Below are 17,487 nucleotides of genomic sequence, written 5' to 3' on the forward strand. Positions count from 1 at the left end.
AAGAGAAACGATGGGGGCAATATTAGCACAAGAGATTGAAAGCAAGGAGAATGCAAAGAGATTGAGACACGATACACACCACTCGAGAAGTTGTGTCTCGCACTCGTGTGGGCTGCACAGAAATTAAGACATTACATGCTCATTCATACAGTGCATGTTGTGTCCAAGATGTATCCTCTAAAGTACTTCTTCAAAAAAGCAACACTCAATGGTAGATTATCAAGGTGGATAGTCAACCTTGCTCAGTTTGACTTGAAATTCATACCACAAAAGCCATCAAAGGTTCGGCAGTTTCTAACTTCGTAGCAGATTTCCCACTGGAAGAAGTTGAGAAAGAAGAAGAAGAGTATGGTTTCCCTGATGAAGATCTACTCATGACTGAAGATGATAGCTGGACGCTCTATTTCGATGGAACCTCGAATCAAAAGGGTTGTGGTGTAGGAGTCTTGCTCGTATCACCCAATGAAGAGCATATTCCAATTTCTATGAAGCTCGATTTTGATGTCACCAACAATGCCGCAGAGTATGAAGCATGCATCCTGAGGTTAGAAACAGCTGTGGCCTTAGGAATTAAGAAGCTCAGAATCTATGGCGACTCGTCACTAATCATCAACCAGATTTCCACGAAATGGAAGGTGAGAAGTGAAAGTCTCGCTATGTATCAAGCTCATCAAGAAACTCTCACGGAGCAACTAGATGAAGTAGAATATACGTACTTGCCTAGGGAAGAAAATCAGTTTGCCGACGCACTGGCTAAGTTAGCATCAATGGTGCAAATTCCAACAGACACAATCAGGATGCCATTAACTATAGAGAGAAGATATGAGCCGGCTTATGTTCATGCACTTGATGACGAACAAGAATCACAAGAAGAAGATGGAGAGCCATGGTATACAGATATCCTTAACTACGTGACCAAGGGAGAATACCCTCCTCATACTGATAAAAGTGCACATCGTGCTTTGAGGCTCCTGGCCTCACAGTATGTGCTCATCAGGGGAGAACTCCATAAGAGGACTGCACTAGAGAGGAATCTTTTATGTATAGCTAAGAAAGAAGCACATAATACCATGGAAAACCTTCATGCCGGAATATATGGAACGCATATGAACGCTAAGATGTTAGTTCAAAAAATTTAACGATAAGGTTATTATTAGACTACTATGGAGAGAGACTGTCATGAATACGTCAAGAAATGTATGAAGCGTCAATTCTACGCAAATTTACAGCACGTTCCACCTTCGCTTCTCTACACGTACACTTCCCCATGGCCTTTCTCTACTTGGGGTGTTGACATCATTGGAAAGATAACACCACCAGGACAAGGGGGACATGAGTTCATCCTTGTAGCAATCAACTACTTCATAAAATGGGTCGAAGCTGCCTCATATGCTAAGCTCACGGCAAAACATGTAGCTCAATTCATTGAGATGTGTATCATATGCCGCTATGGGGTACCTCATGAAATGATTAGTGATATTGGAACGCATTTCCAAGCCGAGTGCGCAGAACTATTAAAGAAATATCATATCAAGCATCACAGATCATCACCCTATAGACCACAACACCCTATAGACCACAACAAATGGTGCGGTTGAATCAGCCAACAAAAATGTGAAAACTATCATCGAAAAGATGACGGAAAATTACAAGGATTGGCCAAGTAAGCTACATTTCGCCCTTTGGGGCTATCGAACTTCTGTTCGTACATCAACGGGAGCTACCCCTTTCTCTTTGGTCTATGGAGTTGAAGCTATACAGCCTATAGAGCTCGAAATCCCTTCTCTGCGGATTGCGTTAACAAGCCAACTAGATGAAGTCGGCTGGATTAGAGCAAGATATGATGAACTAGTCATACTTGACGAAAAACGCTTGGCAGCTTTGCATCATGTCCAAACCTACCAATAGTGCATGGCACGACATTTCAATAAAAAAGTCAAGTCTAGGAATATCAAGGAAGGTGACTTCGTGCTTAAGGCACTTTGCAAAAATGTGTTGGATCTAAGGGGAAAATTTAGACCAAACTGGTTAGGTCCATAGATTGTTAAATCCATTTTGTCTGGTGGAGCGGCACAATTAATAGACATGGATGGCAATGGTTTCCACAATTTAACTAATTTGGATCAACTCAAGAAATTTTATGCCTAAGTTGCAGGTTCATGACTTGATAGAGCTACGTTTGGTCTGATTCCTTTTTAAGGATACGTAGACAACCCCTCAAGGGGGCCCGGCCACATTAAAAAATAAAAATCTCTCCTTTGTCGATCAAGTATAGCACGCAAGGTAGCAAAACCAAGAAAATTCCACAGCAAAAGCTACCGTGCCACATCAGCAGTTACTGCGCCACGACATTACCCCACCATGACACGCAAGCTACTACCGTGGCATGACAGATTATTGCGGCAAAAATACTGCTGCGCAACACCAGTCTCTGGCGCGCAACACCAGACTTCACCGCAACACGCCAGATTACACCGTGACACGGTGAAATTTCCAGCTACAAAATGCAGCTGGCAATCCCCGCGTCACGACATTTAACAGCGTGATGCGGCAGTGCTCTCCGTGGCACGGCATTACAGGATTTTGCAAATTGTGTTATTTTTATTGTTTTTGAATATTTTATTCGATAATTATTATTATTCTTCCATTGCGTCCGACTTGTTGACCCGGATAATAAAATAACATAAAATAAATAAATAAAGTCATTGTAAGTTTTAATTAAGGCAAAAATGAATATGCTATTATTGAAATAAATATGACTGCAATTATTGGCATCATACGCCTTATTTAAAAATTAAAACTTAAATCGTAAATGTGAAGCAATATTGGTGTAATCCTTCTTCTTTTTCGAAGCTTCATCCTTTCTTTCCACTAGGTCGGCCTTCACCATTAGTGTGTCTTTTGTAGCCCGAACCGTCACACCTCTAGTTGAACTTTCACCCCTTTTGTAGTTCTTAGGTTGTTTCTCCCAATAAATCATCTTTTCTTTATCCTTTCCTTTCACATAATTCTTCTTCTTAGGCATTATAGGAGTCTTAAATTCAATCCCTTGTGTTCTCGTACCAAGATGATCTTTAGGAGGCTCCTTCTTACTACCAAGTCGTTCCTTCACATCAAACTTACGTGATCCAAATCGCTCTTTCCTGCTCCGAGGATTGAACCATGCCTTGTATGCACTAGATAAGGGGGAGGAGCTTGATTACTTGCAGAAAGGGTCCACTAGGCCTTCCAATCTAATAAGTCTCATACTTGTGAACATTACTTTCATGCAATGATACTTCACGAGGACTATCATTATAGCGTGGAACTACTTGTTCAAGTCCGTATTGTCACATCAGTCGGGAAGGGCAATAAAAAGTAAATTTTGATATACTAGGAGCACGTCAATATGGTGTATCATTCGTCCCAACCATCCTAGTAAGCCTCCACCAAGGCACCACCCATCGAATGGAAAATTCTCTCTTTACGAAGAACACCTTCCAATCATCATACGACATGTTTACAGAGTAATTTTTCTTCCTTCGAACTAGATCATTGGGACCATATTTTTCAATATCGTCGGGGGCTTCAAAGTGTTCTAAATGCTCCATCAACCAAATCTTAAAAAAAAGAGGTCAGTTCCGTGTAAAAAAAAAGAAAAATATTTGCACCGTGACACGGTAGAGTGCACCGTGACACGGTAGAGTGCACCGTGTCACGGGAAATAGTACCGTGACATGGTGCCTGCTATGTGTCACGGGGGTTGATCAGAGCATGTTTTTACCTGCAACAGCACTAGAGAGCCCTTCCTGATGGCTTTCCGGTCAGATTTTGCCTTGTCGAGGCCACGCAAAGTTACTCCAAGGCAAGTAGGCATAGGGGATCTTGCATATTCGACATGTTCAAGCACGGACGCTAAACAAGCATGTCCTATTCTACCGTTTGCAAATAAAAGCTTGCTAAACATACAAAAGACATAAGCCCTTCTACGGTATACATGATATGACTCAAAGATGGGACGATTAAAATATAAGTTTGCAAGCTTTTCTAGATCTACTTCACACAATTCTATTTAAATCTGGATCTGTCAGATTCACATGACGTTCAAAATCTTGGTAATAATATTCGCATAGAGTAGGCATCGCAATGAGATTCCTAGCAGGAAAGCCAAAGATAGCACCAAATTCCTCCGACAGAGGACAAAGTTCATCATAGTCAAATTTGAAACAATGGGTTTTTGGACTCCAATAGTCTAAGGCTGCTCTCAGAAAATCATGTTCAATTGCTACGTGCCTTAATGCTAATAAACCTTTCACATGAAATAATTCTAGCTTTCTTTTGTCCGCATTAGTCAAAGAATATGACCAGTCGCGCAATATGTTATCAAAAGTCTGAGACATTATTATTGAAATATGAAATTCTAATTATTTTATGTTTCGTATTTATGCATATCACAGATAAACTGGTCATAATTTGTAGCCAAAAGGGTTTAGAAACGCGAAAAAGCTATCCAGTTGTATGCGTTAATTGTCTACCGCGCCACATGTTTTTCCACCGTGTCACGAGACTTATTGCCGTGACATGGCAGTTAATACCATGACGCGGTACAAGCTGACGCGTCACAGTGGTCACACACTTTCTAAATTTTATCTTGACCTATTTTTTTTCCTGATTTTTGTATTTTTTTCTGCAATGCCCTGAAATTTTGTGCCAGAAATTTTCTTTCCTATTTACCTTTAATCTATATTTTGTTATAAATCATTTCATTATCTTAAGTTTGTTATATATAATTTATATTTCAGTATTTAAATTTTTTTATTGTTAATCTAATTTGAATTCAATTTCTTAAACAATCAAAATCTTTCGCTTGCCTCATTTTTAACCGAATTGTTATTGTTTAAACTGGAAGGTTATAGGTGTGCTTGGGCCTTATGATAGGCGAGTGGGTTGCTATAATTAGGGGCCTAATAAGTTTTCTTCCTAAGCTAATAACCTACACCTAAGTGAGCCCAAAGAGGGATCATGTTACATTAGTTATTGAGACTTGATTTAAGGGGCTTAAGGGAGCCCATTTTCCTCTCTTCTCACGCAGATGATAAGGGGATTAAAAGACTGATTATCTAAACTAAGTAACCTCCCATTTACTCCTCATTACACCCCCCTTAATGATGCCTTAACACTTTCTCTTCCTCTTCCCTTTCTCACGTACAAAAAGGCTTCACAAAACATTGATCTTCATTCCTTTCACACGCTGCACAAAAATCATCTCTCTTCCTCAAAATTTTCGTGGTCCTCAAAGGTTTTATCAAGGGTAAATGAAGGGTCTTTTTGCTGTGTAATTTATCAACAAAATTGTGGTGGAATATCTCCATTGAAGCAAGGAAATCAAGGAGAAACAAGGCTTGTTTGGGTGTGTGGTTTTCGTGGGTTTCAAAGGGGATTTTCGTGGGTCTTCTACTCCTTTTTCTAAGTCTTTAATCAAGTCACGCTTCAAAGGTAACTAGTGTAATCCCTTATATTAGGAATTATAATGTTTAGAGTTGATTACATGATTGAATTCATGATTAGGGTTGGGTTATTTTTCTGATTTTCGTCATGGGTTTATGGTAGAATTATGTGTGAATTTTATTGAGTTTTATGGGTTTATATCTTGCTTTTCATGTTTGGATTTGTTTGATATAAAGGCCTAATTGTTGTATGATATTACCATGATGCTTTTATTAGGTTTTTATATGATTTTTAAGGCATTAAAGTCAAATTATAAGTGCTGCCATGTTTGAGTTGTTTACAACATGTTTATGGAAGGTTTTACCATGATTTCTGCCCTACTATTGTTAGTATCATGTTTGGAACATCCCTAATTTATAGAGTCATGTTTAGGGGCAAGTTTTGGTTTGATTTCATGCCCTAGATTGAGGTTAAGGTATGTTGTATGTTCAGGGTTAGGAGCTGTACGAAAATGGAAAATTAGGGAGTGAATTGCTCAATTTTTATGTTCAAACTTGTGCCTATTATGTCCTAGTATGTTTTATGGTATTATATATTGATGGGCTAAGTTAAATTATGAGCTTTGGTTTGTTTTAAAGTAATATAATTACACATACGCAATGCTGCCTCATCAGTTCATGTATGACGTTAATAGAGGTGGTTATGTACATGTCTTGCTCAATTTTCATGCTTAAACTCAAGCTTATTCGGTTCTATTATATTTTAAGAGTTTGTACTATAATGGGCTAAGCTTAGTTTCATGTTTAAGGTGGTTTTTTGGGTGATTTGGTAGGATTGGTACCGCTGTGTATTAGTGTAAGGGCTGCTGTAAATATGATTTTAGTTGGGCATGTTCTCTCTTGAATTTCAACTACTAAATGATTTTATATGATGCATATTGAGTGTATGTATGTGCCTTAATTTTTATTTCACATTTGAAGCATGTTTGGTTGGGTCTTTATGATGATTTTTTTGAACTTATATATTGCTGTCCTGTTTTGGTTGTTTTATGAATTGTGGTTTGGATTTTTGGTTTTATGAAATGAATTTATGAAATTCTTATTATAACTATTATGTATGAGCTGAAATTATATTTTGAATAAGTGATAAGTGAATATTTGGGTATTATAAACTCCTAAAGTAATATTTTGATGTGTGTTTGGATATGTGTGAGTAATAATTGTATTGTCGACGTTGTAATGCTTTAGAGAAGGATAACACTGTCTTTAGCATCACTTCGCCAAGAGTTGTGAATGCACTTAATTATTGGATTTCGATAATTAATTATATTCCCAAACTCAGACGATACCTTTTGTGTTTTATTAAGTTGAAGTGTGTTTTGAAATGGAATGGAGTTTCAATTGAATTTAAGAAAGATGATTTTCTTATGCAATTTGAATTGAGTGTAAGACCATTTTCGGCTTCTCTACAGATTTCTGAGTGAAATATATTATATTATCTATTTTAATTGATTTTAAATTGTGTGTGGGGCCATAATCGGGTGTGAGGCCGAGTTGCTTCCCGATGGTTAATGGACATGTTAACTACCTTGACTGCGAGTCTTAGGTAGCTCATACTGGGTTAATTGTTGTCGTCCGGGGGTGTGTAAGACCTTATAGGCATCTACTCATGACCGAGAGTTGGCCAATCTTAGACATGGTCTCTGCGAGGTGACCGGGGGTTCAACCTGACAAACCTTAGGAAGTGGATTGCGAGTCCACTAGCGTTCCCTCCATGCCAATTCTGCTGTTTGAATGATTTTTGAATAGATTATGAAATTATATGAAGTATACATAAATATTTTTGAAGTTATATGAAATATTGCTTCAGTTTGGTTTATTTGATTTTGTTTTCAAAGTTAATTTTCGTGATTTGTATGGTTGAGTGTAAGTGATTTCTGACTTGTAATTTAATTTCTAAACTTTATTATTACTGATTTGAGGGAGAACTACTAGTTGCTCCCCACTGATTGTGGAATTTTTGTGGTTGTTTCAGATGCAGAGTGATGTTGGGTTATGTGCCGTTGGGCCGGGTTTGAGTAGGCTTTAGGCCACCTTAAGTTGGACTTTTGAATGCTTTGGTTTGGTTTAGCTTGTTTGAATTGTTTGTGTGGATTCTCTTAACTGAGTTTGGCTTGAATACGGTTTGGGATTTGCCGATAAGGGTTGTTCTGCCCTTGGCTTCTTGTAATTTCAAGTTTATCTATCTTTTGTTCGCTTAGTCGAGTTCTTCTTTCTAGAGCCTCAACTGCCACTTTTAGCCCGTTTTGGTTTAAATAAACTAAAATGCAATGTCTATGCTCCAATTAGATCACATAGACTTAAGTTAACTTCCGATAGTGACAAAGTGACCTCCGTCACGGCGTATTTCCGCTAACGCCAATATTTGTATAAGGACGGGGCGTTACATTTTCCTTCACCGTTTATCCTTCAATCTCGTTTTTTATTTTCCTTGTTTTAGTTTACTTTATTTTATTTTTATTTTTGGGGAAGTTGTAAATCTTGTCCCATTTTATTTTTATTTTTGGGGTAGTTGTAAAACTTGTCCCATTTTATTTTTATTTTTGGGAGAGTTGTAAAACTTGTCCTATTTTATTTTTATTTTTATTTTTATTTTTGGGGAAGTTGTAAAACTTGTCCCATTTTTATCTTTTTAAACTTTTTTTGTCTTTTTTCTTTTGGGAGAAAGTCGGTAACCTCCACTTACAAAAAAATAACGGTAGTTTTTTTATTTTTGTCACGTTATTAATAAATACACAATCACACATAATCAGTCTCAAGCACACACTAACATGCACGCTAATTGAATAAATAAAGTCAAATACATAAAGTGTGAATAAAATATACAAAGTAAGTCACAATACATAGATAGTGTCAAGTGTCATCAACCAAGTACAATAAAAACCCTCGGTCAAAACTGCTCAGATCCAGAACTAGGATCAATGTCATCGCGAGTCTGCGAATTTGGAAACGGCGAACCAAAGAGTCCCTCCATCATCCGAGTACGAGGAGTAGTGTCCCTGCTGGTCCCCACAGCTCCAGTATAAGATAAGCTCAAAGCAGGACCCCTCCAGCTAGTGAACTACGTAGGCTGACCCCAAGATGTAGGAAGCGTTGGAGGAGGCAGTGTCCCAGACAATGGAACTAAAAACAAGCCCTGCGCCAGAGGAGGCAATGTCCCTGACAATGGAACTGAAAATAAGCCCTGATCCACGGGAGTAATGACTAGCCTAAACTCGGGCTGTGAAGGCTGGAATGCCTGGGAAAATGAAGGATGCTGCCCCTGAGCCTGGAATTGCTGGAATGGCTGAGAAGATTGAGGCTGTCGAGTCTCCTGAAACGGCCAAGAAGGCTGAGGCTGCCACTGAGTCTGAGAATGCCGACGAACCTCAAGAGATCGTCTGCGATGACTAGGCTCCCCCTCGTCCGAGCATCTATGCCTCGAGCGCAAGCGAGACCTCCGTTGCTCTTGAAAGACACAAAGTATCAATAGTGCAAGATAAAACAAATAGTAAATAAGGGAAAACAGGTGAATATACCTCGAGGACATCACCAGAACCACTCCAGCAACTCGCACCACATCGGAGCTTGATGACACAATGTTTCAGAGCATCAATCAACCTTATAAAGCCCATCATGTCTGAATGCGTGACCTGAAAACAAGAAAAGATCAGTAACAGGCAGTATTAAAAAGGATGAAAGATATGTCAAAAAAAGCTTACCGACTCGAACTCATCGGGCAGAGACTCATGCGCCTGTCTGAAGGCCTCCGGTGCATTAGCAATATGCTCCTCAATAGTACCAATCGGCCCCGGGTAACGGACAGACTAGGGCAGGAGCTGAACCTTCCCCCTACGACGAGCAATCGTCTGAAAACATGATCGAATAATCAGGTTATTCGATGGTTTAAATAGAGACTAGCAACAAAATTCTCAAAGAAAATCAAACCTTAGGAAGACATGGTGGAGGGGCTAAGTAAGGAAGCAGGTCCACAGAATAATCAGCATCCATGCGCACGAGCTCTCGCCAAGGAAACTGATATCGCTCTCCTCTGCCCACAAGAGACACCATCAGAGCCAAATGCAACATCGACTCCGGCGGAAGCACTGGTACTACAAAATGGTCATTGTTATGCTGACGGGCTACGCGCTCTCCAAGGTACCAAACAGGCCGTAATGTACCAAAGAAGACAGTACGATATGTCGAGAGCTCCATAGCCTCGGGAAGGTTAGTTAAACCAGCCCAAGGTCGATACTGGATCTCAACAAGGACCTAAAAGCCATAACAAAGTTACAGTGAATACTAAGAAGTAACGTCATAATCAGAAAAATATTCCGTAAGGATGATCCTTACGCCAACAGTAGTGGTTCCCCGACGCAGTGATCCACGTCGACTCGGTATTGACTCCACCCGAGACTCGCCACAGTCAAGCCAGCTGGCACCGATGGGAAAGTCATGGACCACTCCTCGGCGCCGTCGAGGGGCCAATCCAGGAAAGTACTCATAGAACCAAAGCTGCAATAAGAGTAATCTATAAGTACATGAGCGAAAGGGATAGGAGAGAAACACGAAGGAAGAAAATCATCACCTCTACAACTCTCCAAAGACCGAAGTCAAAAATAGGGTACTGATTGGTTAACTGTTGACTACCATGCTACAGCGACGAAAGTAGATCAGCGTACCCCAAACTGGCCCAACTAAAGGACCCAATCTCACCAATCCTGGCCAAAGATGGAAAGTAGTAGAGAGCGTGCGAGAACTCCTATCATGAGAAAGAGTCCCGGAAATGAGAATCAATACGAAGACCTACACTCGTTTCTCGGGAGTCGTATTAGCAATGTCGAAGGCACGAGCAAGGACGAAGGCCAGCTCTGATCGCCTGCTCCGAAATCCACCCCGGGGTACTGGCTGAGTCCTAATATGATGAACAATAGGACCCAACAACTCTGACACCTGACTCGAATCCCAAGTAAGATCAGGCATCTACTCAACGGGCCGAGTGGTGAAGTGCAAGCCGCTAATCATGCTGAAATCTAGAGGGGTCACCGTCATCTCCCCCCAAGAAAAGTGGAAAGTATTGGTAATCCCAAAAATACTCCAACAGCGATCGAACAACTGTCAAACCACAACCTCGAGAGCTGCGAAATCCCACAACCGCTGAATAGAAATTTACTAAACCCGTAGAATCCCACAAGGCGTTGGTGACAGGATCTCCCATCGACTACGCCATTAAGTGGACGGTGAGAAATATGGTTCTCATGACAGAAAACCAATTGGTCTGGTGTCCACGGAGGTGGAGTCCACCTACCTCTACTCGTTGAAGGGCGAGGCTCAGTCTCCAAAACATCGTCATCCATACCCTCGAGAACCGTGGGAGTGTCCTCTCGAAAGGCTAAATGCCGGCCACGAGTAGAAATGTCTCAATCTCGTTGTCTAGGCATGCTATTACGTTCAAACAAAAAAAAAACAAAAATCTGAATACTTAGCATCACTTCCTAAGTTATTTATTCAAAAGCAGCGTAACGGCTACCTCAAGTTGCATTTTCTGTTATACGCTAAATTTTTACCTCAAGACTAAAAATTAGCAAACTAATAGAATTATTACTAGTATTTAGTTTCTCCATGACAAATTAATACTACAGTTCCCCTAGCCGCATGATACTATATTCTCCATGACAATATAGTACATACACAAAACAGAGCATGTTTTGAAATTGCACAAAAATAATAGATCGACATATCATGGCATTTTACAAGATCTACAACCAATATATCACCATTTTAAGTGCAAAGAAATAACACAAACAACAAGAACACCATTTCACACAAGTAGTACCAAAAAATGGTGATTTGCTCATTTCTTCACCAAATCATGCAATTTTAGCCTCAAATCGCTCACAAACAAACATACATTCATATACAAGCTAATTCATGAAAAGAATTTCAACATAAAGGGTCAAAATAAAAAAAAAATCCCCAAATTGATTTTTCAATGGTTTTTACATAAAACTACTCATTTGAAGCACATTTCAAGACAAAAGACAAGGAACTTACATAGATCCTTGTAGAGATTCAAAAATGAGGAAGATATATCAAGAAATTTGAGTGAATTTGGTGAAGAATTGAGCTCGGAAAGCTCAAAAAAGCACAGAACACAACAGCTGAACCATCCCGGTACGGTAGTACAGGCCGTGACACGGTATTGCTGTCCGTGTCACGGCGACACCCTGACAGTAGCGACGAGCAGTAGAGGCGAAATTGAAATAAAACAGCGCTATAAAATGTCGTGGCGCGATTACAGCTGCCGCGAAACGGTGGAGTGCTCGTGCGCCGGTGAGGAAACGCTGTGGCGTGGTATTTGGTGAAAATAAAAAAAACAAAAAGAAAATAAAGAACAGAAGATGATTGAGGAAATGAAAATGGCAAAGAAAAAGTAATGCAGCAGCTCAAATTTAAAGCCAAAAAAGAAGCCGTTACACGGCTCCGTTCCTCATGCCACGATGATTGTTACAGCGTAACGGCAGAAAATTAAATGACGTGGTGTAGACGTCTACTTTTAGCCTCCTGTCCCGACAGGAAGTGCAATGACGATAAATTAAACCATCTTCGTGTTGGATCAAAGTAAAGAATGCTTATGGATAACTGGTTAAGTCACAAAACACAAAAGACTAGCCCAGATAAAAGAACAGGCCAACACAAGGTCCAAATTAACTAAACCCGATCATAATTAGGCTTAAGCCCGTGCTTAAAACCCAATAATGACGGATTTAGGAGCGTCTAGTTTAAAATAAAAGCTGCCACGGAAAATATCGCGTGCATCTCACCAAGTCGCGCGCAACCTACTAAGTTGCGCGCGGCAGGACGCGCAACTTTCAGAGATGCACTCGCGTAAGATTCAGAATATTAAAATATTGGAAAATCGAATCTTACCATAGAGATACGCGCAAGACAAATAGTTACGCGCGTATACCGCGAGCGACCTATTCACTTGCGTGCGACGGCCGCGCGCAACCTACTCGATTGTGCGCGACACTTGCTGCGGCAGAATGCTCTAAACCCTAAACCTAATCATTCCCTATAAATAAGACCCTAATCTAAGGCTTAAACACACAGAAAATTAACCTAAACTCTGGCAGAATACTTGTGAACTTGTGCATCTAAACCCTCTTATCCTAAACACTCACCCTTTTTGATATTTTGTTACTACGGTGGAGGTTCCCCAACAAGAAGGAGTCCATAAGTGTTCTGAACGGAGATCTAGAAAAGAGAAGTGGTAAATTCCCGAGCACTTAGTTAAATCACCATTATTTTTATTGTTTAAAAGAACTTTAATTAATTAATTAGTGTTGTTTGATCACCTTAAAATAATAAATTAATTCATTTCACATAGTATTCTTTTGTTAATCAAGATTAGAATTGAATGAAACAATTGTTGGTTGATCACCTAAGTCAAGGCGAATATTGTTTATTTTATTATTCTTTTCAGAAAATTTGATTAAATAAGAATAGCGACTATACGATGTAATTCCTACGTGAATTAATGTGTGTAAATAAAATCAATTAATATAGTTTTTAGGTATCACGTTGCATATATTGTTTGACAATGAAATTGTGCAAAGGAAGAGCTAGTAGAGGCCGCACTAGGGCTAGGATCGCGATTCCCCTCTAAAGGGAACGTTATCTTAGTATTCTCGCTCCCGAACTCATTTCTGGTTTTCTAGACCAATTTGGGCATGGGTAAACTTATGATTCATGCTAAATATCCCTTGAATTCTACTTGGGAGAAAGGCATGAACGAGGTTTATGGGTTTTTCCTAAAACTCATTGGCGACTCCTACTTGTTTCTTACAAAAAAGCGTATATGATAGAATCATCTCTAATTCAAAGGTCTCCCAAACAGTCAGGAATTCAAATCCTAATACACCCTAACAAGTGTAAAGTCTTAGGCTTTAAAGGGCCATGGGCATCTAAGTAGAAGGATCTCCTACGACGGGAACACCCTTCTTACAGTGACGACTCCACTGGGGACTTAGAGGTTACATGATTAATTTGTAGTTATGGTCCAAGGTATCCAACATCGGGTTACCTACGGGTTGTAACGAGAGCTAACTTGGATAATCTCTAGTTAGAGAGCGAGACTTGAACGCATAATATCTTCCTTTTGCACAAAAGTAAAAGTCAAACAAGCAACATTGCATCATGCATAAGTATAGCACACTTAAACCATGGGGATTGGCTCATTGACTAGGGGTTGCCAACACCAGGCTTCTATCCCGAAATCAATAACAATCATCCCACTCATATCACCAACAAAATGTTGGGAGAGCGATGTCATGAGTCAACTCGTTGAGTGATTGATTTGTGTGTCGTTTCTTAAGATATGGTACCTTGGACACCCAAGCCTTTTCGACCTTAGAATGGCAATATGTGGATTATAACTTGTGGCATGCTTATGTGATTACATGACTATATGCAACGTGTTAGGATAGATTTCTTTCTTCTTTTTAGCTTATTCTAGGTTCCCAATTACGAAGTCGTCTCTTCGTAATTTAGAAGCCAACAAAATTAACATATTAGCCAACTGTACATATCCTCTAACAAACTATAAATATCCACTATCAAATAACACATATCCTCCACCAAATACTACATCATATCCTCTAACAAACTATACGTATCCTCTATATATTAAAGATAAATTATACTCCCTCTGTTTTTAAATACTTGCTCCACTTTTCTTTTGTTGCCGTCTTTACTTGCCCCATTTCCTTATTTGGGAATCTTTTATAATATTCAATTCATTTTTCTTAACTAGTGGGACCTAATTTTATTACTTTTAGATTATCTTTCCTCCCATTTACCTTCCACTAACCCCACTATCTCTATAATTTATTACTTTCTCCAATTTCTCCTAAACTCCGCGCATGGAGAAATGGAACAAGTATTTGAAAACGAAGGGAGCACATATCATCTATCAAATGCTACATATTCTCTAACAAATTGTACAAATCCCCCACCATATACTAAATCATATTCTCTAACAAACTCTATGTATCCACATAAATTGTACATATCCTTTATCAAATACTACATATCCTCTACCAAATATTACATCATATCCTCTAACAAAATGTACGTATACTCATAAATTGTACATATCCTCCAACAAATAATATATATATATATATATATATATATATATATATATATATATATATATATATATATATATATATCCTCCAACAAACTGATATATCCTCTATCAATAACACAGTACATATCCTCCAATAAGTTGTACGTATCCTCTATCAAATAATACATATTTTCCACCAAATACTACCTGTCATATATACTTGTCGCACGAATTCTTTGATGCGGACCCAATACCTTCTCTTAATTTTATGTATAAATGTATATATCACATACAAGCATTGATCCAAGTGTTGTATGTATAGTGCAAAATCCAAACATTTTGGAGCACTCAGAATAATGAAGAGTCTAAGGGAGTAATATAATATAACATTCCTTTTTTAGGGTTTTTCTAAGGTATGCTCTTGTGGTTGTTGAGTTTGTAAGGTGTGCCCATACTTTTTCAAGATTACAAGTTGTGCCCTCCAATTTAAGATATTTTTAATCAACCATACCCTTTGACGTTAACTCGACATTAAAAAATTGGAAGTAATAAGAAGCTGATGAGGAAAAACAAAAAAAAAAAAAAAAAATCTCCGAGAACTTAACATATCAATGGTTGCTTTTAGAAGAATGAAGAAAAAGTAGATGAGAAAATGTAGAAAAAATGCTTAATATAAATCCTCTTATATAATTCTAACCTAACTTGGGCATGAAATTTCCAAAGTGGGGTAATGAACATGTAACACAACTACTAATGTTAGGTTAACGTTAGAGGGTACGATTGAATAAACACGTTAAGTTGGAGGACACGTCTTGTAATTTTGAAAAAGCATGTACACACCTTAGAAAATCAACAACCACGAGGGAATAGCTTAGAAAAACATTTTATTTTTATTTTTTTGTATGACCCGTTCATTTCACCTTATTTTTGCTGAAGTGAAATTAATTTTATTGAACTAAAATTATTGTTGCTAAACTTAAATTATTTTACTGAACTGAAATCATTTTTGCTGAAATGAAATTATTTTTACTGATTTACTTTTATATTTATTCTTTGAAGCTAATGATTTTGAATGAAATGAAATCATTTTTGCTGAATTGAAATTAATTTTACTAAACTAAAATTAATTCTACTGAACTAAACTTATTTTCACCGAACTAAACTTATTTTACCCAAACTAAAATTATTGTTACTGGATATGTTTTTTTTAAGGTGAAATGGACAGGGCCTAAGTGTGTTACTTTGACTTTGCAATATCATATGATACTAAACTTAGACTAAGTATCATTAAAATGAGGGGTAGATAAGTTGAAACTTCCCTCCAAAAAAATAATAACATATAAATATGATTTTATAACTCCTATTGTGTTTTAATAAGTGTTACACTTTGATCGGCACATAATTTTAGACAATTTGATTGACTTAAATAAAAACAAAAGGTAAGTAGGTAAGTTGGAGAATATATTGTAAAAGAAAGATTAGTAGAGTTAATAGTTTATTGAAAAGTAATGAATATGACAGAAAAAATATAATATAAATAGTAGTAGTGGGTTTGGACAAAACCATAAATGAGAAAGAAGTAATATTAAAATGTAGATTTTTGCCAAAAAATAGTAAGTGTAACACATATTAGATACGGTCGCATTGGGTAAGTATAACACTTATTAAAACACAGAGGGAATATGTAAGTCTTATTGGATTAGTCATTGTATATTATCATGAATTTTTTGTTTTGTTTTGTTTTGTTTTGTTTTGTTTTTGTTAATGTAAAAGATGTTGATGCTCGTGCATCGGCAAGAAGTATGTGCTGTTTAAATTTATTCAAACTAACTAGTTTTGTGTCCGGTGCGATGCCTGGGTTTTTATTAATTTTAAGATAAATTTTTAATCTATATGTCAAATTTTAAAATATATCATTGATATAAAATTAGTTAGCAATTGATGTGCTTTTGTGACGATTTGCTATCTAGTAGGCATATAATGACTAATAATTATATTGGTGAAATGTTCGATTAAATACATAAAAAAAAATAAATTAAAAATTAGCAAAATAATAAATTGGGTTGACCCACGGTTGAACATTTCTTGGCCCGTAACCTGAAGTGACCCGATCCGGATGACTCATGACCCGACCCTGATTGATAGGTCTATTTAGTAATAAAAATAAAATAAATTGTGAAGTATATTTTTAACCGTTTAGTATATATATTGTAAATGAATGTTTTGCATTTGAAGTACTTCTTTCCCTCCAAAAAATTATGATATCTTTTGAGAATTATAATCTAATTTTTTTTAATAAAATGATTATTCAATTCGTACATCTAAAATATTGGTATTTTATCGAAAATAAAACCATAAACTAACAATTCTATCCTAAAATTCTATTTAAATTTGATTGAAAATAAAATTCTAATTTGTGCCCCGTGCATTGCCCGTGTTCTTTATTGAATTTTAAGATAAATTTTTAATTTATATGTCAAATTTTAAAATATATTGCAAATTAGTTAAGAATTGATGAGCTTTTGTTATGATTTAATTAATTTAAACTATGTAGTAGGCATGTAATGACTAATAATATTATTGGTGAATATGCTCGATTAAATACATTAAAAAATAGCAAAGTAAGCATGAAATATTTTAAATTTCTAAAAATAAGCAAAAAAAATAAATTAATAAAAAAAATTCTAAGCTTGTTAGATTGACCCAAATCCAAAACTTTGGGCTAAGGTTGAACATTTCTGGACTCGTAACCTAAAGTGACCCGATTGAAAATGACGTGATCCAACCCAATTTTAATTGATTAGAATATATTATAAATAGATATTGTACATCTTAAACTATTTCATTCGCTCCAAAAATATTGTGATATAAAAAGTAAATTTTACGATG

Source organism: Chenopodium album, chromosome 22, assembly GCF_948465745.1.
Source record: "Chenopodium album chromosome 22, dcCheAlbu1.1, whole genome shotgun sequence".
NCBI lineage: Eukaryota > Viridiplantae > Streptophyta > Magnoliopsida > Caryophyllales > Amaranthaceae > Chenopodium > Chenopodium album.